The following is a 26,705-nucleotide window of genomic DNA, read 5'->3' as shown; positions in this document are numbered from 1 at the left end:
GGTGGGCAGCATAACTAAGTCCAGTCTCATCTGAAATCAAAAAGTCAAAAAGTTTCTTGTAGTTTATGCCTCTGGCTAGTGAATGAACACATGAATTTTAAAGAAAAAGTGAAATTTGAAGATTTTACATAAGTTTAAACACATTTTCGACCCCAATTTTTCTCATTTTTTCCAAAAATGACCATTTTTAAAGTAGCTTTTTTTTTATAAAACAAAAATGACTTCACCTAATAAAAATTCCTTCGTTTTATTCACTAGCCAGAGGTAAAAACTACAAGAAACTTTTTGATTTTTTGATTTCAGATGAGACTGGACTTAGTTATGCTGCCCACCGCAAAAAAAGGGCTGTTGTCGAAAAATTGCAATCAACTCTACAAAAATGAATATTTTTGGCTGAAAATTTTTTTGAGAGTACCTTAAGTACTATACGTTTACATGTTCCAATTATAAATAAAAAAAATTTAGTTTTCGAGATATAATTTTTTTAAAATTCCCTTTTTTTACCCGCATGACATATGTAACCCCTTAATAATAAGGTCAAAGAAGAAGAGTAGTCTAATCATTAAAATAGTAATAATCGTTAAACCGATTCCTAGGTAAACCTCAAGACAATTTAAGTTTATTACTTGGTTGTAGATATGATAACTCGTAAATTTAGCCTTAAAAAGTAACATATTGCTGTGACACAAATGGAATAAGGTTAATGTGCTTCCACGAGAGCTTTCAGATTTATTGTTTAGATTTTAGATCTGGGACATAATTCTCCATATCAAAAAAATTGTCCAAAACTATATTGCAAAACATTTGTTATTTTCTTTAAATTACAGTGCATTATATAGGCTATTGATTATATTCAAAATAAGATAGCTAAAAGGAACTACAACGTTAACGGGGTTTTATTATTTCATATGGTCAATGGACATCTATATATAAAAAAACCGCGGAGTTCTACCATTTAAAGGGGTGCGTTTTTGAGAAATGGGTGAATTAGTCCCTGGGCACAGGTTACATTAGGGTGAGTTCTATGCACTTTTGGTACAAACATACTTACATAAAAATTGTTCCTGGTTAAATTTCCTATCTAAATATCACTTTTTAAAGTCAATGATACTTTTTTTTACAAAAATATATTCAAAAGAAAAAGCACAAAGAAACCCAAAAGAAAGAAATTTTGTTTTTTGTCCCATAACTTTTGTCCACGAGGATATAGGTATAGACATTGCTTTACAGAAAAAAAAACCTACATATTTCTTCTTTAAAATGTTGTTTAGTAGAGGTAATTAGGATTTATAGTTTTCGAAATATGCTTTTTCAAAGTTCGCCACTCACAGCAATTTTGGGCAATTTTCCTTGTTATTTTGCAAATATTGTTCTGTAACTTTTTTCTACGTAACTTTAGGTATATGCAATGGTACACGTAATAGAAATAGAAATCAATTACCTTTAAAATGGTCTACTGTATAACGTTGTACGACTTTATTTTAAACAGATTATGGTTTTTTCAAAGTTTTATACTTTTATTTTATAATATAATATAAAAATAAAATAATATTATTATATAATATATTACATATTATATAATATTATATTATATAGATTATTTCTGAAATTTCTCATTATAACTTTTTTTCTTCTACATTATTATACCTATATATTATATTATATAATAAAAAAAGCTTATTTTTTTTACTTTAATGGTGTACTTCAAAAATATAAAAAACTACAGATATTATTTTTCAAAATGTAATAAGTACTTGCAACAATTTTTGATTTAAGGATTATTTTTTAAATTTCTCAATTTAACTTTTTTTTCTTGTACATGAATATACTATATATTGCTCAATAAAGAGGGCTTACTTTCTGTTCTTTAAAATGGTGTATCATCTATATTTAAATAATGGAAACCAAGTGATTCTTTGATATTTTTTTACCTGTGTTATTTAAAATTATTTCTTTTAGAAAAATTACATAAACATTAGTCTTAGAAAACATCACTTTAGTTAAAATTATTTAAACGTTGCCATTTAAAAAATTTTAAAAATCAAAGTCCATCTCTTCGTTAGCATTAGCTTCAATATCTTCCTCTGACACCTCAGTTATCTTAGAGTTCCCACAATTAGTACACATGCACATGCACCTTTGCAGAATATTGAACAACTAATTCCTATCTCCCTACAACCGCAGTTTTTTGTACATCCTTTGGTACATTTACATGCTATTTTTTTCAAGAAAAGCTTGTGGTGCAGGAGCTTTGATAGTAAATATTGGAATTAATCCATATTTTAAAGTTTGCCCGGCCGAGTCAAGTTGATCCAAAGTATTACCTATAAAAAATAAGATTCAATCATAACAGACAATCACATAAAAAAGTTATAATGAGAAATTTAAAAAATAATTCTATAATCAAAAATCGTTACAAGTACTTATTACATTTTGAAAAAGCATATCTTATTCAAAAATAATCCTCGAATTTTTTATAATACACCATTTTAAAGTAAACAGAATAAGCTTTCTTTTTTATTATATAATATATACCTAAATGTAGAAAAAAAAATTATAATGGGAAATTTAAAAAATAATCGTAAAAAATATAAAAACTCGTTAAAAGTATAAAATCTTGAAAAAGATAACCTCTTTAAAAGAAGTCGTACAACATTATACAGTAGAACATTTTAAAGGTAAATGATTTCTATTCATCTTACATGTACCATTGCATATGCCTAAAATTGCGTATAAAAAAGTTACAGAACAATATGTATTTGCGAAGTAACAAGGAAAATTGCCCAAAATTGCTGTGAGTGGCGAACTTTGAAAAATCATATTTCGAAAACTGTAAATCCTAATGGACTCTATCAAACATCATTTTAAAGAGAAAATATGTAAGTTTTTTTTCTGTCAAGCAATGCGTATACCTATATCCCCGTAGACAAAAGTTATGGGACAAAAAACAAAATTTCTTTCTTTTGGGTTTCTTTGTGCTTTTTCTTTTTAATATATTTTTGTAAAAAAAGGTATCTTTGACTTTAAAAAGTTATATTTAGATAGGAAATTTAACCAGGAACAATTTTTATGTAGACGTGTTTGTACCAAAAGTGCATAGAACTTACCCTAATGTAACCTGTGCCCAGGGACTAATTCACCCATTTCTCAAAAACGCACCCCTTTAAATGGTAGCACTCCGCGGTTTTTTCATATATAGAGATTCATTGACCATATGAAATAATAAAACCCCGTTAACGTTGTAGTTCCTTTCTATAGTACATAATCAATAGCCTAATATTCCATTTAAAAATAATGGCTTTCTTTAAAGCTCTTCAAATATCTTAAAACTATGTATGGTTTCCGATAACAGCATAAATAATCAAAAAGGGAAAGTGCATTTTCTGCCTGTTATCCATTCTTTGTTCCTAATTGGCCGGTCACTATTTTATCCTCGTGAGCAGTTAAATTTTTGTCTATGTATTTGTTGAGATCACGAGATCGCATATGTCCTAGAAAAACGGAATATATATCTGGTTTCACTCTATTGTAAAAGGTTTAATGTCCATATTTGGAACCGATCGATTTTAATGGTAAATCAGAATAAGATTTGGATGGTTGAATGAACATTATAATATGTGTATGTATCATAATGAGTGTAGGTATGGTATATGTGTTTATTAATTAATAAGGAAACTAATGCAAAAAAAATCTGACATAGAATCATTGACAGGGTACCATTAAGCTTGTCAAATAACAAAGAAGGTGATATATTACTAGACTCCACATAAGTGGGGATTCAACTAGCTTTGAGATTATTCTGAAATAGTCGTGGCTGGCAAAAGCCACATTTAAAGGACAATTTACATTAGAAATATAAGAAAATTTGAGCTAAATAACCACAATAAAAACAGCCAAAATCGAATACCTCGATCACATCATGAGGAACAGCGAAAGATATGGACTGCTGCAACTAATCTTGCAGGGAAAAGTAGAAGGAAAACTGGGGCCAGGAAGGCGAAGGATTCCCTGGCTGAAAAATCTACGTACGTGGTTCAACACAACAACCACAGATCTTTTCTCATGGCAATTGCCACGTTGATTATTTTCCCAAAAATCTTGAACTGGCAACAAAGGAGAGATATAAAGTCATATGACATAAGACATCAAAGAAATATGGGATATTAGAATCATAGCTAATTACTGCTGAACCTTGAAGAGGGACTCACAAAAAACTACAAAAAGAAAACTACAAATCGCACTTTTGACGGAAAAGGAGAACGAGTGAAAAAATTCAAACACACTTTTCCTGAAAACTTGACGAGTTGGAAAAAATCTAATCACATATATTATGATCGCCATACCTCATTTACTATAGGGTACCTATTAATCTTTCACACCTTTTCATGACAAAAAAAGTGTGTGTTAGTTGTTGTAGTAAGTTATCGTAAAAATCATTAAAATTTCTTAGACTCGTCAAAATTGCCAAAATTTTTAGTAGACATACATTACTCGCTACTATTTTTTTTAGAATGGTTCTTCTTCTTTTTCTTTACGGGCCATCTCTGCGACGAAGGTTGGCAATCATCATTGCTATTCTAACTTTTGACACTACAGCCCTAAAGAGTTCAGTTGAGCTGCATACAAAGCATTCTCTGAGGTTTCTCAGCCATGACTTTTTTTTCTACCTATGCTGCCATTCCTTGAATCTTTCCCTGCATGATTAATTTTAGGAGTTTATATCTGTCACCACGTGTTATATGACCCAAATATCGTAGTTTTCTTATTTTGATGAAATCCAGTATCTACGTGGTGTTTTATATTCTTGTTGTCACCTAAACTTTGTCATGTAAGGGTCTACCTACAATTTCCCAACCAATATGGTTGATGTCATGTGATGACAGGGGTTAATCTGGAAATATTTTTAACATCCTTTAAAATCAGATAATATAATGTAACCCCAACTGTTTAAAATCAATTTAAGGGTTTTTACCCGTAGGTACATTTTGCTGGCTTAAAGCATGTAAACCTGTGATAACACTGATGATGGAATATTGATTCCAAAAACGTTTTGTTGTGATACAGCCAGTTTTAGGAATTTTAAATATACCTTTGGGATCGTTCAAGTATTACGTAACGCGATTTTTGAAGATTTTTGACCCCCCTCCCCCCCCTACGTAACGCACTGTAATGGGCGTTTAACTATTACGTATCGCAATTTTTGAAGATTTTTGACCCCCCCCCCCCAACCTGCGTTACGTAATACTTGAACGGTCCCTTTTACAAAATAAGGTTTTTATTTTTTGTGATTTATGGGATACAGCCAGTACAGGAATTTTTCCTTGTGATATTTTTATATTCTTCTTAGTGCTTCTTAATTGGTGATTCTGTCTGTCCAGGAGATTCTCAGCATTCTTCGATATGTCCACATTTCAAATGCTTCCAATCTATTGAGACTTTATTTATTAAGCGTCCATGTCTCCACACCATACAAAATAATAGACATACCACTTTATAGTACTCGTTTTCTAAGATTTAGCTAAGGTCTCTACTAGATAATATTGTTTCATATTATTGTATGCACTTCTAGCCTTTTCTATTCTAACTCTGATTTCTTTGGTATAGTCGTTTGTTTCATTTAATGTTTGTCCCTAAATAGTTATAATTGTGAACTCGTTCTATCGTCTCATTATTTATGTATAGATTGATGTTTCTAGTATTTTTCTTTGATGTAATCATGGCTTTTGTTTTCTTTATGTTTAGTGACACACCAAATTCTTCACTCATTGCAACAACCTTGTCTAGAATGATAGACAATAATTACAAAGAAGTTGAGGTATCGTTAGTGCGTTTCTCGCTGTCCCGATTCCTTTGCATAACAGCAACAGCAATGTTAGAAAGTTAATTCCCATATTTTACATGCTAGAGCTTGTCACGATGAAATGATAAAACAACACCAAATCTCATTACATATCAGTAAGTTAACTGTTCGTTCGTCTTACCCTTACCTAATATGGCTATGGCACCAAACACGACTTACGTAATCCACCAAACATACCACGAATATGAAGAAGAAGGTTTTACTTCTTTTTAAATCATTACGTTTAATAACTTTCAGTTCCGTCTTCGTACCTGCAATTACAATTATTACGAAAAGGTAGTACCAGTGTAATTGCGAATCATCCGCCAAATTAAAATTAAATGATTGTTATCTCAAGAATAACTAAAAGTCAATATGGTGGATATTTACAGAAGAAAGTGAACAAGCTTTTTAGTGCTAATAAAGTAGGTATACCCGTATAAATTTTTAATTTAGTTCCTTATTATTCGGCTATTATTCTTATTTGTATAAAGATAATAGTCAGCTATGTCAAGACAACGTTAAAAATATTGATAGTCCATATGAATTTCTCTAGAATTAAAGTTCGACGTAGGAAAAAGATCTTTTTTCTTCTTCTAGTCTTTCTTCTTCTTTTTCTTCTTCATCCTTTAAGGACATGGGCGATCATCATGCACTTTTACTGTCTGCAACGGTTCTGAATAATTCTGAAAAATTTTAGTTGCATTGTTGTTTTTCCGCTCCACTGCTTTAAATTTTTCAACCAGGACGTTCATCGTCTCTCCGGTTCATTTTTTCCTTCCGCCTTCACTTGTATAACCAATCGCATCAGCTCATATTTTTCATAGTATGTGACCGAAGTAGCTCATTGTTCCTTCCTTCATAGTGTTGAATATTTCTTTTTTCATCCTTCTTAATGTTTCCGTATTTGTTACGTGTTGTGTCTATGACATTTTCCATATTCTTCGCGATAACGCCACATCTTAAAGCTGGCAAGTGTTTTCTGTTGCATCCGTCATTGTCCAGACTTTTTTTTTATTTAATTTGATGGCTTTCTTAAGACTTTGTCCAGACTTTTATTTATTGAATTTGATGGCTTTGTTAAGACTTTGTCCAGACTTTAACTCCATATAAAAGGATATAAATTACATAACATCTTAATGCTCTAATTATAATTTCTATTTGGTTAAAAATTTAAAAAATAGTCACCCTTGTTGCAAAATAGCAATAATTGCGAAAAAAACCATACAAAAACAAGTATTCGCATTTTACGTTTTTCAACCATTTACGCTACACTTAGGACCTTCATTAGGACAGAAAAACTTTATGGTATACTAAAACAACACTGTAAATTTCATTAAGATCGGTTTAATAGATTTTGCAAAATAAATTTTGTAATCCAACTTACGCAAAAATATACTTTTTTAAATGTTGCAGGACTGAAAATAAAGCAGATAGCAAGTTGATTTTTTTTTGCTTATAGTAGTGTACTGTACCTTTCATTTGCTATTTGCAAAATTAAAATCGATTAATTACCACGGCGTCAGGAAATTTTTTAAGTAAACATTAATTTTTGGTGCTACGCGCAGAACAGCGGTGTTCGATTCACACAAGTTGATTTCCACCAAAATTTCTTCCAATCTTTATCTAATATATATTATTTTCTTACTCTATATTTTGTTGTATTTTAATATTTTAATTCCACAAAAATCAAACTAATTTTATTATTGTTTGTGAAATATTGTTTGTGAAATATTGTTTAAACAATTGCATATGTTTAAAAATAATAAACTTTTATTGTCTAAGTTAAAATACACGAACAAAGAAAGTTTTTGCTAAAAAAAGTGGTATTTCAAAAGATAGAGTATGTGTTTTTATTTTGCAATAAACAAATTTATTTATTTATATCGAAATGTAATAAAAATTAAAAGGTATCAATCATTATCAAAGGTAATTGGAATACCCAATCACTCAGAATAAACTACCCGCTGTCATGCGCTTAGCACCAATAATTAATGTTTATTTAAAAAAATTCCTGACGCCATGGTAGTTAATCTATTTTAACTTTGCAAATTGCAAATGAAAGGTACAGTACACTTCTATACGCAAAAAAATCAAATTGCTATCTGCTTTATTTTCAGTCCTGTAACATTTTGAAAAAATGAATTTTTTTGCGAAAACTGGATTGCAAAATTTATTTTGCAAAATCTATTGAACCGATCTTAATGAAATTTACAGTGTTGTTTTACTATATCATAAAGTTTTTCTGGGTAAGAGTGACTATTTTTTAAATTTTTAACCAATTCTATATTGTAGGAAATTTAATTACGCAACTTTTATGTCAGTACAACTTTTCTTGGAAATCGAATTTTTCCTTCATTTTCTGACATTTTGATTATTTAAACAATGTTCCGGACCTTTTTGAGACGGAGGATAACTGAAATATTATTATTTGAGTTATTTTCAAACAATTTCTGCAAAAAAATTGAGTCACCTCTCAACGTCCAAATGTAGTAATATTTTTACAGATGCGCCCTGGTCTAAAAAGAAAAGGATAATATAACGTAAATGCAGCATCAACATCAAAGGCGTGAAAGGGAAAAAAACGCATTTTATGCTTTTCCAAAGAAGGATATCAACAGAAAACACAAAAAAATAAGAAAAATAGCTAGAAAGAGAGGAAAACACGAACGGAAAAATTAAAAATATGGGTAATAATTATAAATACTTTTATTTCAAAGTATTTTTAAACTCAAAACTTTCACAAGACGTTTCGAAAGACCATATATTTTCCAATAAGAAATAATCCACGTTTTTAAAAATTTCTTACACCATGTAGTATAGTAAACCAGCAAATCGTGAGTTTCGAAAGGCCTGCTTATCTTATTAATGAGTCCAGCCTACAAACCTCAAGGCTTATTCTGTTTTTTACTGCATCGAGTATTGCTTCTTTACCAAGTCAGAGGTCACATCGAGAAAATTTCTCTCCATTTTAGTAAAAACAGAAATAAATGTTTTCTAGATATATAGTATATGTATACGGATGGTACTAGAAGTAGGAAGACTAAAACAGGAAACATAATACTATACAATTTTGATACATTTTTGGCAAAGTAACGTAAGTGACATTTACGATATTATTATTTAGGAGGTATTGCCAAAGTGTAATAAGCCTAGAATAACTTTAATACTTTTTTTTAACTATTTTAAAAACGTACGTCCAGAATTATTGTTTTAATCATATGTATCCTCACAAGAAACGCATGAAAAGAAAAACGTGCTTTTTCTACAAAATCGTTTTTGGTGACTTACGTTACTATGCCAAAAATCGTCAGACAAGAACCAAATATTTTAGGTCTGGATCCCGCGTATGAAAAAAAAGTTGATTAATAGCAAGCTGAAAATTTGTTAATAGCTTAAGGGTGTCTAGTCGGATAAACTTTGATATATGGGAACACTGTAACAGGGGTAGTTTTAATTGTGGAACAGGTTAAAAATTTGGAACGGTCAGACCACGAAAACGGCACATTTATTTTGTCCGACAGAACAGACTTAAACTCTCCGAACAGAGATTAAACTCTCATGAAAAAAATTAGACTGCTATTTATCACCTGTCATAATTTCTTTCATTTGACATATTCTACATGTTCCACTCATTAAAACGCCCATTTGGTGATAAATAGCAGTCTGATTTTTGCATGAGAGTTTAATCTCTGTTCGGAGAGTTTAAGTCTGTTCTGTCGGTCAAAATACATGTGCCGTCTTCGTGGTCTGACCGTTCCAAATTTTTAACCTGTTCCACAATTAAAACTTCCCCTGTTCCAGTGTTCCCATATATCAAAGTTTGTCCGACTAGACACCCTTAAGCTATTAACAAATTTTCAGCTTGCTATTAATCAACTTTTTTTTCATACGCGGGATCCAGACCTATTTTTAGCTTATCTTTTTTATCCAGCGATGTTTAAAGAACAAATGAATTATAATCAATTAATTAAATAATAAAATCAAAGAGACCAACAAAATAAAAAAAAATGGTGCTGGAGAAATAATAACGAAATTTTAATATTTTTGATGTAATTATTGATGTGTCTTCCTTTTTTTTTTGTAGCAACTTCAGTTTTTTTGAAATTCAATGTATAGTGAGAATATAAAAGGAAAATCTTATAAAGAGGCAAAAAACATTTTTAATAATAATCTACTTTAAGTGCCATCTCCGCGACGAAGGTTGGCAATCATCATGACTATTCTGACCTTCGATGCATCTGCTCTGAACAGTTGCCTTAAGCTGCAACCAAACTATTCTCTCAGGCTCTTCAACCAGGAAACGCTTCTCCTTGCTACGCTTCTGCTACCCTCTATTTTTCCTTGAATTATAAGTCTCAAGATGTGATCTCTTTCGCCTCTCATCACATGTCCGATATATTGCAATTTCCTTTCTTTTATTGTGTTTTCAATTTCTCTCTCTCTCTCTCTCTCTCTCTGCCAATTCTCCTTAACACTTCCTTATTCCTATCTATTCATGAAATCCTTAACACTCTTCTAAATGTCCACATTTCAAATGATTTAAGCCGATTTATTGCATTTCGGTTTAATGTCCACGATTCAGCTATAGTAAAGCACACTGTGTACACAACATTTAATTAGTCTTATTCTGAGGGCCAATGTCAAATCTTTGCTGCATAAAATCTTTTTCATTTTCACGAAGTTGCCACGGGCTTTTAGTTAATAATAATTGCCTCCCTTTATACAGCTAGTGCTTTGAGATTATAGCAAGGTAGTCTGCTATCTCTGGGGCCTAGGGTAGAAGGAAGGTAACAGGACCAGTGCCATGCTTTAACCAGTGGCGAAGCGTGACTTTTTCTAAAGTGTTACCAAAACTAGATGTAAAAAAATCTTATTGAAAAATAGTTATTTATGAAACAGTTCGTGAAGTATGTTTTTTGCGAACGCACGCGATATTTAGAGCACGAGCGACAACGGAGCGAGTGCTATACATCGCGTAAGTTCGCAAAAAGTACTTCACGCACAGTTTCACACAATATTTTATCTACGATAAACAAATAAACAAACTGTAACTCTTCGTCACTGGAATTCATTTCTATTCTACAAATTTTAGAACTTTGACATTTAAAAAATCCTAACTACTTTCAAACCACAAAACTGTCAAAAATTTTGTTGTAAGTTAGGGTGACCAGATCATAAACTTGAAAAAAAGGGACACATCCAAGGAGCAGTAGCGTAGAATTTTTCTCTGGGGAGGAGGGTTTAACCCCCAAGTCCCCTCTCCGGGTACGCCACTGCCAAGGAGGGTTTGGGGCGATTAGAATGGAATGATTAGAAATCTGTTGAGAAACAAGACAAGTATAATATGAAATAATATAATACCTTAATAAGACCTGATGATACATATGGGATGGAAACAACGACGATTAATAAGAAAGAGGAACATAGCATTCCGAAATTTGAACGAACAATAATGAGAACAATACTGGACTGTAATAAGAGAGGGAGAAATAATAATGAAAAGAAATGCCGAAATTGAAGAAACAATTGAAATTGAAGAAAAAATACGAGACATTTAGGCGTCCCGAGAGACTTTTTCGGGACACCGGGACAAATCTTTAAAAAACGGGAAAATATCATTTTTTCGGGACGTTCGGCTACCCTATTGTAAGTCATTGCTCATATTGTCATAAATATGACAACGCGAAAGTAAAGGATACTTGATTATATGAAAGTGTGCCAAAAAACCCATTGAAAGTGTGCGAAAAAGCAAATCCCATTTAAAATACATTGTTACTTCACGCACACTTTAAACCCTTCACGCACTGCTGTCTATAATGACAGTTTTTACAAACTAAAAACTTATACATAATATGACATAAAAAGTAGATAACAATATTATTTTGAACCTCCCAAATATAAGTTTTTGTAATTATGTATACATGTATTATATGCATGTAATAGGTATAACAATAAATAATAAACAAACTAAACAGATTATTCTACAATAAAATGAACATCAAAAATAAACAAGTAGGGAACAGAACATATTTTGAAAACTAGTGTTTATATATTTTAAATCTTCTATTTTCAATAATTTCATTTTTTTCTTCAAAATTATATATAAAAAAAATATACAAGGATAATGACTTTTCAAGTAGTTGATCGATTACGCAGCAACATTCTTCCATGTTCAAATTCAAATGCACGAATAGCTACTAAACTAACGTTACCATATTGTAAAATGGTGACAATACTGATATACACAGCGTGCCCGCGCCGTCTCTGGAGCCGTCATTCCTTCAAAATTTTCAGTCTCGACCGATAGCGAGAATCATCTTTCGTTACCAGAACTAGAAGTGGTAACGGAATATAATAACGTGCAACCCTGCAACGGATTCAAATGTATTCACATGTAATCTCGCCAATATTTTCGTGCGTCTAATTGGCTATTTACTGAATTTGGTAGGTACTACGTATTAACAAATATTTCTGTTGGTAAAAAATATAAATGGAATTGATAAAAAAGATCAAGGCAGGTTTTGTTTATATTTGATTCAGAGTTGGACCACCATCTCCATATAGCTATTTCAGCATCCTTATGCATCATCAGTGAAGTTTATGCAGTCACAACTCTGAGATAAATAAATGGATAAATAAATGGAATTATTTCATAGTAGTCATAAAATATTTATTTGCAAGATTTTTAACTGTTACCAATGGTAACAGTGGTTACATGGACGCTTCGCCAGTGGCTTTAACCACCTATTATTACCCCTGGTTTTATCCCAGGTGCTCATTCGAGGTAGGATTTACCAGAAATCTCTGAGAGATTGAAAAAAATCACTATCTATAAGCCTATTGCCAATTTTTTTAACTTAGTGTGAAAAATTATGGATAAACTAGGGAATAATAATGGGGCGGTATCTCGTTGCCTTCCTCATTGTAGTAAATACCTAACCATTTAAACTACTTTAGTCATGTTTGTGGTAGTCTAGTTTCATGCCGACCCAGGATACGAAAATGCCGAGATAGCTGAGGGATAGGAAAAATGTGGTAATTAGATTTTGGAAGGATAAAGGAATGGGATACGTTTTGTCTCAGTAAGTTGTGAATAAAGCATGGTCCGCGTGGACAGAGTCGCTTCCCTGAAGTAGACCTATTCTCTGCTGGGATCGTAGAAAAGTTTATAACCGCTACCACCACCTTCTACACCTCACAATACAGGGCAGGATCGCTGGAAGAAGAGACGCAGGTCAAAGAAGAATATTCTGGAAAAAAGGAAAGAAAATTACGTGATAAAACAAGTACACTTTAACTAATTTATTGTCTAACAAAGTCGGTGCGTTTTGGTTCAAATCAGTCTTCTTGCAAAGCCTCTTTGATAACTGGTAAACTTAGAAACACGTGTCAGGGGATGGTAATAGACTCGATTTAAATCAAAACGAAACTGTTTATTTTATTTTGTTTTACACTATACTCTGTATTAGAGTACACAATGATGACGATATGGGTAAACTGAGATGCGTTGGTCGAATATTTTCCTAAGCGTCGTCCATTTGGTATTCTCATAACAGTTTACTTGAATCGACACTTATTTCAATTTATTGTCTACCATATCGGGTGTAAACTTCTGAGAATGCCCTCGTAATGCTTTGGTGATTCAATTAGGATAGCCACACAATTATTAGGTTAGGTAATTTAGCTGTTTTAAAGGTGATAAACACGGGCAATTGACTGCGTCTCATTAATAAAACCTAGTCAGCCGAATCTGATATACAAGCATGAGAAAATAAGTAATGAAATAACATATAAATGCGTGAAAGAAACCTGATCGTCGCCTCCCCCACATTAGAAAGTAAGATGAATCGTAATGATCGTGTTTTTAGAGTAATTTCTCCTTTGTATAGCCTGTCTCTTATCCTTGAAGGCCATTATTTTGCCTACAATGACAAAAAATCAGGGGCGCACTCGCATTTATTTGCAATAAATACGAGGCTTGTTCAATTGAAACTAATCTTTCGTCCTCTTTATTCGTCGGCTTCTAAGGTTCTAATTTGTAAAAGGCAGATATTAAGAATGTTACCAGAAAGTGGTTTCAAGAGAATTTTCAGATTTATTGTTTACTGACACTTTTCATTTCTTTGTATTAGATGTCGCTACCACTAGAGCGTCCGATACGCAGCATTTTTTTTACGATTCTGCTTAAATATGCAGCTTGATTTAATTTCGATTCAGAGGTGTCCATGTAGTCCCACTGAAGACGCCTGGAGACACAGAAACGTACGTATGGCAATGATGAAACCTCTAAACCGAAATAAAATATAAACTGTTTTTTAATTTTTCATTTTACTCATATTTTAAGTACACGGAATCAACTTTCGTTGGAATTTTTCCTAGACGAATAGACGGAATCTGACTGCATATTGTAGAGACCTTTTCACCTTCTTTATTCGTCATCTCCTTGTCTTATAAATTGTAAAAGGTAAATATTAAGGATGTTACCAGAAAGTGATTCCAAGAGAATTTTTAGATTTATTGATTAGATCTGGGACTTCTTATTTCTCTGAAAATTATATCTTATCCGTGGTTCCTTTGCTAGGATTTTTACCCCTTTTTTTAAATATTTTCTTGTCTGTTCCCATCAGAACTATATCATTTGCTTATACTACTATTTGTGTTAAGAATTGGGCTATAATAGTTACATACTTTAATTCCGCTGGCCTTAATTATTTCTTCTACTGCTATATTGAACAGTGTGGTTGACAAGGAATCGTCTTGTCTCACTCCTGTTTCTATTGCAATTGATTTTATGCTATTTTCTTCTGTTGTTACTTTAGCTCGAGATCCATCCAGAGTCATTTTTGTTAATCTGATTAACTTTGGTGGTTAACTGTTAACCAAAGTACAACGGGAATAAATTTTAGAAATTGACAACCACTAATTCCCAATGAGAGATGGTTTAAAAATGAGTCCAATAGGTTATTTATAAAAACATTAAATAGAATAAGATCAAATCACGCACTAACCCCAGCATACGAACACAACATAGGTAATATCAGTGATAACTAGCGTTGCCAGGTGTCCCGATTTGCGCGGGACGTCCCGATTTTCAGGGGTCTGAGGATCCGTACCGATTTGTACGTGATCGGGACACCAAATATCCCGATAAATTTCACCCACGAAAACCAATTTCAGCATGGCTTGCAGTGAATTTTATATGTAACTATGTTATAAAAACCAAACAAAAATCGTGAAAATCTCCTTCTATTTAGCACCCCAAATGAAATTAATCGTTACCGCTTTACAAACAATTTACTTTTCTTATGTATTTTTTATATGATCTATAAGTTTCACCGGTTTCAAGGGCTTATTTTTGAAAGGGTCATTGTTGAAAGGGCCTGATGGAGTCACTAATCACTAGTGTATGCAAAATATGAACAGATATCTTATAACCAATTTTTGCCTTACAGAAAAACAAAATGAAACTATCATATTTATAAAAGCAAAACCTACATTTTTTTTTACTCCTTGAGATTTTTCGTATCACTAATACTTTTCAAGTTATTTTGGTAATTTTCAGGTTATTTTTCAAGTAAATGGTAGAGCGGTAATTTTATTTAGGGTGCTAAATAGGGAGAGATTTTCACGATTTTTCTTTACCAAAAAAAGGGTCAACTTTATTTTGAGCGTAACTGGCTTGAGACTTTTATATAAAAAAAAATATAAAGATTTTTTGAAATAGACGGTAAGTAGAACCTTACGACGGTAAGTAAAATACTCCAAAACAGTTATTTACTGGGCTATTGTTGTTTATTTGTCCCGATCTACAACCCTAAATCCCGATTTGGTTTACCTTATGTACCGATTTAAAACAAATCAGACCTGGCAACACTAGTGATAACCCATATTGCGCCTGTGGTGGAATTGGAGATTTACAGCAAGCACCTCATATTGGAGTGTGGACAGTACAGACAAAACATTAAAATAATGTATGAAGAGTTAGTTGATCTAAATTGCCCATTACCTATTAATTTAAATGAAATTATTTTTTCAAATAATAGGCAGACATTAAAATGTCTTTACAAATATGTAACGTCCTGTAAATTTAAATTTTAAATAGGCTTAGGTAATAAAATTAAACATAATTGTAAGCATATCACACAAAATTGAAAAATGTATCCATGAATATTATAACACACTGTAAATTTAGACTATAAGTAGACCTAGATGATTAAATTAATTGTTATTGTAATACCATACAACAAGAATGTGTGTGTACTTTGTACGCACGTAAGAAGTTATACTTCTATTATATGATTATATGATTATAAACGAAATTAATATACTTTTTATTTATATTTTATTTAAATATTAAACTAATTTATACTTACTACTTCTCAAACATTTTTATTAAAACAGTGCCAAAAATTGAAATAATAAAAGAATAAAACACACACAAACACATTAAAAATGCCACAAATGATTTCTGAACATTAATTGTCGGAAAATTTTTTAACTAAATACGTATTTTCTGAAAATAAAATTATATAATAAATATAAGTACTTACAATCATAAAATGTATAAAAAAAATAAAAAAATAAAAGTTTCTATTGGGATTCGAATCAACTTACCAAGCGGCTGGTATTTGCGTTGTATTGGGGTTCACTCGCATTAAAAGCTTCGCCACAGAGACAGCTTCTCATTATGTGCGAAGATCGACTAACTAAACGGATTAAACTTTTGACATTTTTAACTTATGCAAATCAAATTATTTTGATTTTGAATTGAAATGATTTAGAATTGAAAAAATACAACAAAACATAGAGTAAGAAAACAATATATTAGGTGAATATTGATAGAAATTTTGATGGTAATCAAATTATGTAAATAAAAGTATTACATACTACTTATGTATTTTGGTAGGTTCAAATAGGTAGGTATCGGAGCCCGTATAACGACTAATAAATTTCGCAATCACTTGCATCGTGCAAAGTGGCTATGTTCAAATATCATAACAAAATTTGATCAACTATTTATAAAACACTTACCAGTGTAAGATTCTTTATCTTTGAATAAGCGAGATCTGCGGCACTCATACTAGTCACAGTTTGATGGGCTTTCACATTGGCATGCAACAATCATCTCTTCTCTGTAAATAAGTCCAAAAATATAATATGAAAACTATTCAAAAAGGCAGTATAACCATTAACTAACTTTTTGTTTGTTGTTTCTCTTCCTACAAATTTTAAAACGCAACAACCATACATTATAACCAAACCACAGTCCCACAGCTGTGCCACAGCTGCCATATTGGATAATTTTTGTCATGTCATTTGAACATCCAATCAGAACAAAGTTATAATGCGCATGCGCCCGGTCGCTAAGTTTTACCATATAAAAATTCACCGTCATTACGCGCGTAATGAAGTATAACTTCAAAAAACAAATAGTCTGGCTAATTGGCTAAGCCAAAGCCATTATAAAATAAAAAAAAAACTTTGGTGGTATATCTTGATTTTTGATTTAAATAAATAATTTATTTCTTCGATAGTCAAAGGCTTGTCTGAAGAAGAGGATGTGTAGTTCTATTTAGTGCTTTTGGATCATTTATCGATTAAATTATTAGATTATAGATTGCTATAAACTAAAACATCTTCTTTTAAATACCATTCGTGATTCTAAATTTCTGTTGAATTAATAATTTTTCCAAGAAAGTTGTTTTATTCGATTAACTGATTTTCTTTTTTTTTCAGAAACTTTTAACGAAAATAATGTACCATACAATCTTGCTTTACTGGTAAGTACCTAGTTATGTTTTTAAGCAATGTAATTAATTTATTTTATAATTATATATGTTTTCTAATTTATTTTTGCCTAATTTCTATTTTTTTATAAACAGTGTGTCGCATTTGAGATACGTACTTACTTTCCGTGTCCGGAACACCAACAATTTTAAATTCTGTATTTCCAATGGTTGGCCACATAGATGGCTCTGTCATTTGCTATAATTAAGTCTTGTTCTGTGCAGGTCTCTCTCATCTCTGTGCATGATAGTAGATGCCGGCTGGTCTGAACCGCGCCACAGTCGCAGGTATCGTCCTCCTGGTATCCCCATTTTTTCAAATTACTAGCACAACGTGAAACGCCGGTTCTTAGTCTGTTTAGCGCTTTGCAAGTCGGATACGGTAAATTGTGTCCAGCAGCCATTTCCTCCGAGGGAGGAAAATGTGTCGCGGTAGCTGACGCTTGCCATAGGTGTATTCGGCGCGTCTCTGGCGCTTCGGGGATGGATCTTGATGTTTTCAGGAAGCTTTTCCGAGATCTTAGTCTGCTTGGCTGAGTTTGGTGGTCATATAAGGGGTGTCTTCGGTCCGTCTCCTGCTTTTTTCGTTCTACCTCTGACGTGACCTTCCTCCTGATAGGAAGACACCCCTTTTAAGATGAAGACACCCCTTTATTTCGACTATCAAAACAAATACATATGTATTTGAAATTTTGCACAGTCATACAGGTTAAGGGTTCACATTTTTTTAAGATAGTCAACTGAAATTTACATTTTAAATGCGGTCTACTGCGAATTCACAAAAAGGGTGAATTTTTGATATTTTGATTCGCGTTAAAGATATCGGAAAAAGTTATGTGGAAAAGTTGTGCCAAATATTATTATAATCCACATACGAAATTTCATGACAAAATTCGCACTTATAGTTTTTTCTGTATTTGTAGTCATCACAGACGAACCAATCTGCAGAGCTACGCTGCTGTGGATCCACAAAGTGGCTTAAACAAGCGCCTTTTCTTTGTAGCCCCAATGAGGGGCTACAAAATTGCCTGTTTAAGCCACATTGTGAATCCACAGGGTAGCGCTGTAGAGTAGTTCGTCTGTTTTTGCGCTTAGTTTTACAATTCTGCTTAAATAGGTAGCTTGGTTTCGTTTCTATTCAGACGTGTTCATGTAGCCGTAGCCCCACTGAAGACGTCTGGAGATACAGAAACGTACGTTTGACGATGGTGGATCACCTCTGAATCTGAACCGAAATGAAATATAAGCTGTTAATTAATATAATGTATTCAGATTTGTTCTGATAGCCAATATAGTCTTCCTAGTTTAGCTGCAATCTATTTTTTAAATTATTTCTCACATGTATTATTAAATATTATTTTATCACCAGCTTTATATTTTATTCATATAATATTGCTATTAACTAAACTGTTAAACATGGCGACCATTGTAATCAATTAACTAGCTGGAGTTTATCAAGATGTAACCATTTTTCCTGATTTGAATTTGATTATATCTCTAAATGTCATAAACACGAGTTACTTCAATATGTATGTCGATTTATTTTTAATACAACTCGTGAACGGGCCATCGAAGCGTTTATGATCTGAAAGTATCGCTTTTGACCTTCAAATTACGCTGCTTTCGATCCCTGCTGCTGTGACATCGAAAAAACTTGATACAGGTAGATTATTTGCGTAGCCTCTTACAAGAGTGTTAATTATTGGCAACAAAACAATCAAAAAGTATATATTTGCTTAAAAATGTATGGTAGAGGTAAAGGATTTTGACAAGAGCTATGAGTCATGCCGTGCGCTCAATACATCGCCTCTATCATTACGACTAACCAATCTCAGATTATATTTTCAACTCTTCCTCTTCCTACCCCTTTTGCTTTTGCTTATTGTCTTTTATAAACATATTTGTCGTATTCTTTTGACAAACATTGTAGTAGAGGGAATGGATTTTGACAAGAGCTATGACTGCATCGGCATGACTCATAGCTCTTGTCAAAATCTATTTCCTCTACTACAATGTTGATCAAAAGAATATGACAACTATCTTTATAAAAGACTATAACCAAAAGCAAAAGGGTAGGAAAAGGAAGAGTTGAAAATATAATCTGGGAACATTGGTTAATCGTGATGATAGAGGCGATGTATTGAGCAAATTTAATTATTTAAATACATACAGCTCTCGATAAGACATACAGAATACTTCTTGACATGACATGACATGACTGTCTGTTTTTTTCAATGTGCCTCCAGTAAGTTGTCGTTCCATCGCTTCCGTGGTCTGGGGAACCGTCTCTCGCCGTTCTAACTACTCCGTTTGTTGTTATTCGGGTTATGTGGTCATTCCATTTTACTCTTTTCTTTCTTACCCAGTTATTAATGTTCTCCCCCTTACATCTCCGTCATATATCTGTACTTCTAGCTCTTTTCCGTAGTCCCATAATGTTTTACCATCGATTTTTCGAAGGGTTTTCATCTCCGCTGTTTCGAGCAATCTTTTTGTCCTCTCTCTGAAGGTCCTCTCTGTCCTCGTGTTTACGCCGCGTATTTCATTATTGGTCTGATCAGATGACTGTTTTGTAAATTCTGCCTTTCATTTCTTTTTCGATATTTTTATTTCGCCATATTGTGCCATTTGTCATTCAGGCAACCTGCGACTCTGCTCTATTCACTTGATGTTCCACTCTTGTTTCGAGCTGTCAGTAGCTAGATAGTGAAATGCCTAGATTTTTAAACTCCTTCACTTGTCCTATTATCTGACCTTCCAGCTTTAATAATATACATCCTATTGGATTTGATGTTAAACCATGCATTCTGTCTTTTTTTTTTGGAAAGGAACAAATTTTCTGGCGGTTATATTAAATTAGTGTAGCATACGTTGTAAACCATCTATACAGACTATCTACATAAATACGGAATACAGATAAATAGAATCATTTACATAATATTCTTCTTGTGCTGTCTTTTCTAACGAAGGTTGGCGATTACTTCTTTAAAAGCTGCTCTGTCTTTTGCAATGTGAAATATCTGTGTATAACTGAGATTAGTCCAATCTCTGATGTTCCTCAGCCAAGATTTCTTCTTTCTTCCTAAGCCATTTTCCCCTCTACTCTTCCGTGCATGATGACATGTAGCAGAGAGTATCTCTACGAAATATGTGGTCCAAATTCGATGTTTTTCTTATTTTAATTGTGTTCATAAGCTTTATTCCACGTCCAATTCGTATTAACACTTCTTCGTTTGAAATTTTTGCAGTCCAAGGAATTTTCAGAATACGACCATATTTATAGCCACATTTCGAATGCCTCCAATTTTTTTACAGATTGGGCTGTTACAGTCCAAGCTTCTACCCCATGTAGTAGTTGCGACCAAAAAAATTCGACAGAGCTCATTCTAATGGCCATACTCAATTTCTTATTTGCAAACATTGACTTGTATTTTATAAATCCTTTTCGAGCTTTTACGTAATCAGTATGTTACATTTCGTATATTTTTAGTTTAGTTAGTCGACGTAGATTAAATGTTGAGATATAAGGATTCGTTATGAAAGTGAAATTTGCGTAGGACACAAAACAAAGCAAGGCAGTAAAAATAATATCAGTCGTTTTTAACACATATCTATAAACCTGCTTAACGCGAATTACAATCGCACTAACTACAGGCGGAAAAATCGTAATTAAACTGTCAATGTCCCACTGGGCAGTTATTTTTCTTCTGCAATTGCTGCTGATAAATTTTTAATCTCACTTTCGCTCATACATTAAAAGTGAAAATCAATAGCAGATCACAGATGGCTGGAATTATCGTTAAGGAGACCCTATGCGGCGATTTCAATAGAAAAATTACGCTTAATGATCTCAAGTAAAGTGGGAATACGCTTCAATGATAAATTATTGTCTAATTTGAGATGATTGACGTACGTAACTTACAAATACGAGAGTTTGTTTCAAGTTAAGTTTGGCAATAAGTTTTATGTTTTTGTTATCAATTAGCTGCTCCGCAAGGCGGTAATTCATTTGGTATGTTGTAATCAACTGCATATGTTAGTGGCTTAAAGCATGTAAACCTGTGATAACACTGATGATGGAATATTAATTCCGAAAACGTTTTGTTGTGATTTTAAAAAATATACCTTTAACAAAATAAGGTTTTTATTTTTTTCAATCAAATGCCTTTGTGTCATTTGTGTGATAAATGTATACGTCTTCTTCTTCGATCACTACGTTGTAATTGTAATATTTTACTATGCCTTGACCGTTATGCTTTTACGATTTTAACAAAAATTTGACTTTGTGACAATGATTATCATTATTATTTTTTAGCAACATCTCATGTTCTAGCTCCTCTCTGAATACAAGTATTGTATAGGTTTGTCACAGTCTTCTTCTTTGGTACTATGTATATCTGGACAAATTATGTCTTCATCATCATCATCATCACGTAGCGCTACAACCCTGGGTGGGTCTTGGCCGACTGTACAACTTTCTTCCAATTTGTTCGGTCTTCCATCAACCTAGGGTCAAATGGGATGTTCATTTTTCGGAGATCTGCTTGGATGTTATCTCTCCATCGCATTCTGGGACGTCCGAGGGGTCTTTTGTCTGTAGGAATCTCCTCCCATACCAGTCTTACAAGTCTGTCGTTATGAAGTCTGTGCACGTGGCCTGCCCATCTTAGTCGCTGTGATTTAATTTCTTGGACAATATCGGTGTCATTGTAGAGTTCTTTTAATTCGAAGTTGGTTCTGATCCTATACTGGTTTGTGTTAAAGTCGTGGTGAGGTCCGAAAATTTTTCTAAGTATTTTTCGTTCAAAACGTCTGAGCTTTTCTTCGTTTGATTTGGTCATGGTCCACGTTTCGCAACCATATGTTAGTACAGGTCTGACGATGGATTTATAGATTTTGATCTTGGAATTTCTTGTAAAATTTTTTGATTTTATAAGCTTATCCAGTGCGAATAGACAGCGATTTGCTGATTGGATTCTGTCTTTTATTTCTTCAGTAACATCGTTTTCAGCTGTGATTACGGCCCCCAGATACTTAAAACGTTATACTCCTTCAAAATTGAAGGTGTTGACCGTCACATTTTGTCTTAGCCTGTCTCTTCGTGTCGTTCTATTTATACACATATATTTCGTCTTCTCTTCATTAATCCTCAGACCTACTTCGCTTGTTGCTCCTTCCACCTTGTTGAAAATGACTTTTGTGGCTAGGATGGAGTCTCCAACGAGATCAATGTCATCTGCGTATGCTAGTAATAACTTGGGACCCTGAACCGATAGCAATTCTGTTTTTGTTTTGGCCGACCTCATGGCTTTCTCTAATATAAGGTTAAAAAGTAGTGGAGATAACGCATCACCCTGTTTAAGTCGTCTGTTGATTTCTAAGCTGTCAGACAGTGTATTATTTACACGTACTTTTGATATTCCACCCTCCATACAGACTTTAGTCATCCGAATGAGTTTTTTGGTATTGAGAACTCCGCCATGGCATTCCATACTTGGCTTCTTTCTACGCTGTCATATGCCTGTCGAATGTCTATGAAGAGATTGTGTATGAGTCTGTTATACTCCCATTCCTTTTCCAGAAGCTGTCTCAGGGTGAATAGTTTATCTATTGTGGATCTGTTTGCCCTAAAACCGGCTAAATATTCTGTTAGGACATTTTCAGCATACATGCGCGGATCCAAGGGGGGAGTCAATGGGGTCAATTGCCCCGTCCTTGAGACTTCGCCTGGTGTCGCCTTTTTTTAAGCAAGAGATAATTACGATTGAAAATAAATAGTGGGTTTTGTGTCCTGTTGATAACTGAATAACGGAATGAAACATAAAACAGAATTTCTTCTCCAAAGTACGTGTTCTCGGTCTTACTGTATGGTGTCGAGTCTTGGACTGTGAATAAAATCGATCTACTTACCTAAATCGCCTTGAGGCTTTCGAAATGTGGTTCTATAGAAGAATTTTAAAAGTATCTTGGGTGAAGAAGATTCGAAACTCCACAATACTAGAACGTCTCAGCAAGACTACTGAGGTTATAGAAGGCATCAAGAAGAGAAAAGTGGAGTATTTTGGACATGTAATGAGAAGTTTCAAATATAGGTTGCTACAAAATATTATGCAAGTGAAAATAGAAGGCAAACGCAGTCCAGGACGAAAAGCACTTCGTGGTTGATTTAGGGTGGCAGTGAATAAAATTAAGATAGCTATGATAGTAACCAACGTTCTGAAAGGACATGGTATATAAAGAAAAATAAAGTAACAGCCCATACCGAAAAAGAATCCTGCGTACGCGAGTGACGGAAATTTTTTTATTTCATTGCCCCCTCCTTGCAAGGTTGCTGGATCCGCCGTTGTCAGCATAAGGGGTTAGTCTACTGAGAATGATGTTTGAGAGGACAGATTATGTCGTCTTGTTTAAGTGCTTTCTCCCAATCGGAGGTTGGATAGCATCACCACTGTCTTTACTGTATGTACTGCTGCTTTAAAGAGTTATTTAAACCAATCCCTTACATTTTTTAACCACGACACTCACCTTCTTCCTATAATCCTTCCTCCTTATCTCTTTCCCTCTATTATCAGTCTTAGCACGTCATATCGCTGTTCTCTCATTACGTGTCCCAGATATTGTAACTTTCTTATTTTTATTGTGTTTATTATTTCGTATTCTTTGCCCATTTTTTGCAATGCCCAATGTTCGTTTTGTTCTGTATCCATGTTATTCTATGCATCCTACATCCTACTGTAACACCACATTTCAAATTACTGTAGCTTATTTATTATGTGTTCTTGCTTCAATGTCCAGCTTTCAAGTCCATATCGAAAACACGTACCATCTTAGAGCTCTTACTTTCAGTTCTACTCTAAGGTCTTTGTTGCAGATATTTACAGGTTATGTAGGTATCTACAATATTATTTTATTAAAATTACTGCAAAATTTTCGGCAATAAAATTTCAATAATTTGTCTTACTACAAAGTGTGTTATTATTAATTTCCAATCGGAATATACCAACAAAATTACATCATTAGATGATTCATTTATTCTTAAGTTATTTTAATATCCCGTTTTTTAATAATTAAAATGTATAAAATAACTATTAAACGGATAAATATGCTGAAAATCCATCCATTATTCATCTGGCGTATATCAAATCGAGTAATTCAGCAATTTTCAAGGTTCAAATATTTTTATGTTTCAATCCATCGACTATCAATAAAACCTCTTTTACAAATCAGTAACCATGATAATTTATTCCATGATAAATGGAATTATAATGGAAGATAATTATTATTATGTGAATATTAATTTGAGTTACGTATTTATTTTAGATATTGACGTATAATTAATTTTTAAGACAAAATGAACAAACAACTTGATTTTTCGTAATTATTTTTTGTATAATGATTCTCAAATTACTGTCAACATTATTTGGAAGTCGACATAATAGTATGATGGGCTTTCTTGATAGCAATTATTTTAGTTGGTTTAAGGACATAATTTGTCAGGTATTTACTGGAAGGTAAAAGGATTATACCTATTATACGTTCTCTCTTTAATGTTTCTTCACTATTTTTAAACAATGCATTTTTTTCGTTTACAAATTCATATGATTTCATAATTTCATGCTCAAGCAATTACTTACTCTTACCTTACTCTACCTAACCAGTATTCAGTCCCTTTTTGCCATTTCTTAAAACCATTTCATCATTCAATCTTCGCTTGTCCACTGCTGGACATATATCTTCCTCATAATTTTCGATCTATTTCGATACTGGGCCTCTTGCATTCAATTTCTATGACAACGTTTTAGAATATCAGTCCAATTGATAGTTGGCGAACTAAATATCTCTGCTTCGGTAGGCATCATTTCTTGATCTCCATTCCAGTATCCGGTTTGTCCATCTGTTTTCTGTTATTCGAGCTACGTAACCTGCCCAGTTCCATTTCAGTGTTGATATTCTCTCTACTGCATCAGCCACTCCTGCCTGATCTTTATCGTAGCTGGCGGTTTGGAAGCTTGTCTCGTAATGAAACGCTCAACATAGCACGCTCCATCGCCCTTTGAAACACACGGATCTTTTGCACTGTTCTCCTTGTTATGGTCAAAGTTTCTGCTTCGTAAGTCAACACTGGCAAAACACACTGATTAAACGTTTTTATTTTAAGGCATATTGGTATGTCAGACGATTTGAAAATATGGTTCAGCTTGTCGAAGGCTGCCCAAGTCAGTCTTATACGACGGAGAAGCTCGACGGTTTGGTTATCTGTTCATATGCGAATCTCATGACCTAGGTGTTTATAGGCCACTACCTGGTATATGCCCTATGGAACTTGTTCCTACGCATATATCTTCGCTGACTACAAGATTGGTCATCGTCTAGGTTTTAGATATATTTATTTTTAATCCCCCTCTAGCGACGAAAGGAAGAGCTGATTTAAACGTTCTTTGGCTTCATCTATCCTATTAGCTATTAGTACAATATTATCTGCAAACCTCAGATGGCTAAGCTTTTCTCCGTTTATGTTTATTCCCTTGCCGGTTAGTTTTGCCCTTTTAAATATATATTCCAAAAGCGTAGTGAACAGTTTCGACGATGTGGTGTCCCCTGACGTACTCCACGTCGTATCGGGAATTTCTGGGTTTGACGATTACAGAACTGTCTAAATATTCTAAACAACATTTAAAATTTTGTAATACGTTTTATTATAGCTAAAAAATTATATGATTATCTACCAAAACAAAAAGCTTGAGATTTTTTATTGAAGTTATGTACGTTTATCTGATGGAAAGTGCTTCTCTTATTATGTTCTTTAATGTAAATTCCTCCAGTCAAAAATGGAATAATTGGCGGTTGTGTTTGTACTTTCGATACTATCGAAGTGAAACCGTTCATTACATATATATTTAGTCACAGGTAGATCATTGAACTAGAGCTGATAGTACGCAACATTTACATATACATACCTACATACTTCGTTTCAAAACTAATTTTACAACTTCTTTAAATTGTTGCATTATATTGTTTATAAAAAATGATGGAATAACACTTCTCCACGAAATTAACGGATCATCTTAAAAAATGAT

At 33.1% G+C, this 26,705-nt stretch overlaps 1 protein-coding gene across 1 annotated transcript in view; it reads left to right on the top strand.

Annotated features, from left to right (window-relative positions):
- Nucleotides 1-26,705, top strand: part of LOC114331697 (uncharacterized) — a 185,786-nt gene that overhangs the window by 73,418 nt on the left and 85,663 nt on the right. The window contains exon 2 of the mRNA XM_028281317.2: nt 17,579-17,622. The gene's annotated coding sequence lies outside the window, so the exon portion shown is untranslated. The remainder of the gene's footprint in view (nt 1-17,578; nt 17,623-26,705) is intronic.

The sequence above is a fragment of the Diabrotica virgifera genome, chromosome 9 (genome assembly GCF_917563875.1).
Source record: "Diabrotica virgifera virgifera chromosome 9, PGI_DIABVI_V3a".
NCBI classification, from domain to species: Eukaryota; Metazoa; Arthropoda; class Insecta; order Coleoptera; family Chrysomelidae; genus Diabrotica; species Diabrotica virgifera.
The sequence above is the reverse complement of the archived record's forward strand: the minus strand, read 5'-3'. Positions and strand labels throughout refer to the sequence as shown.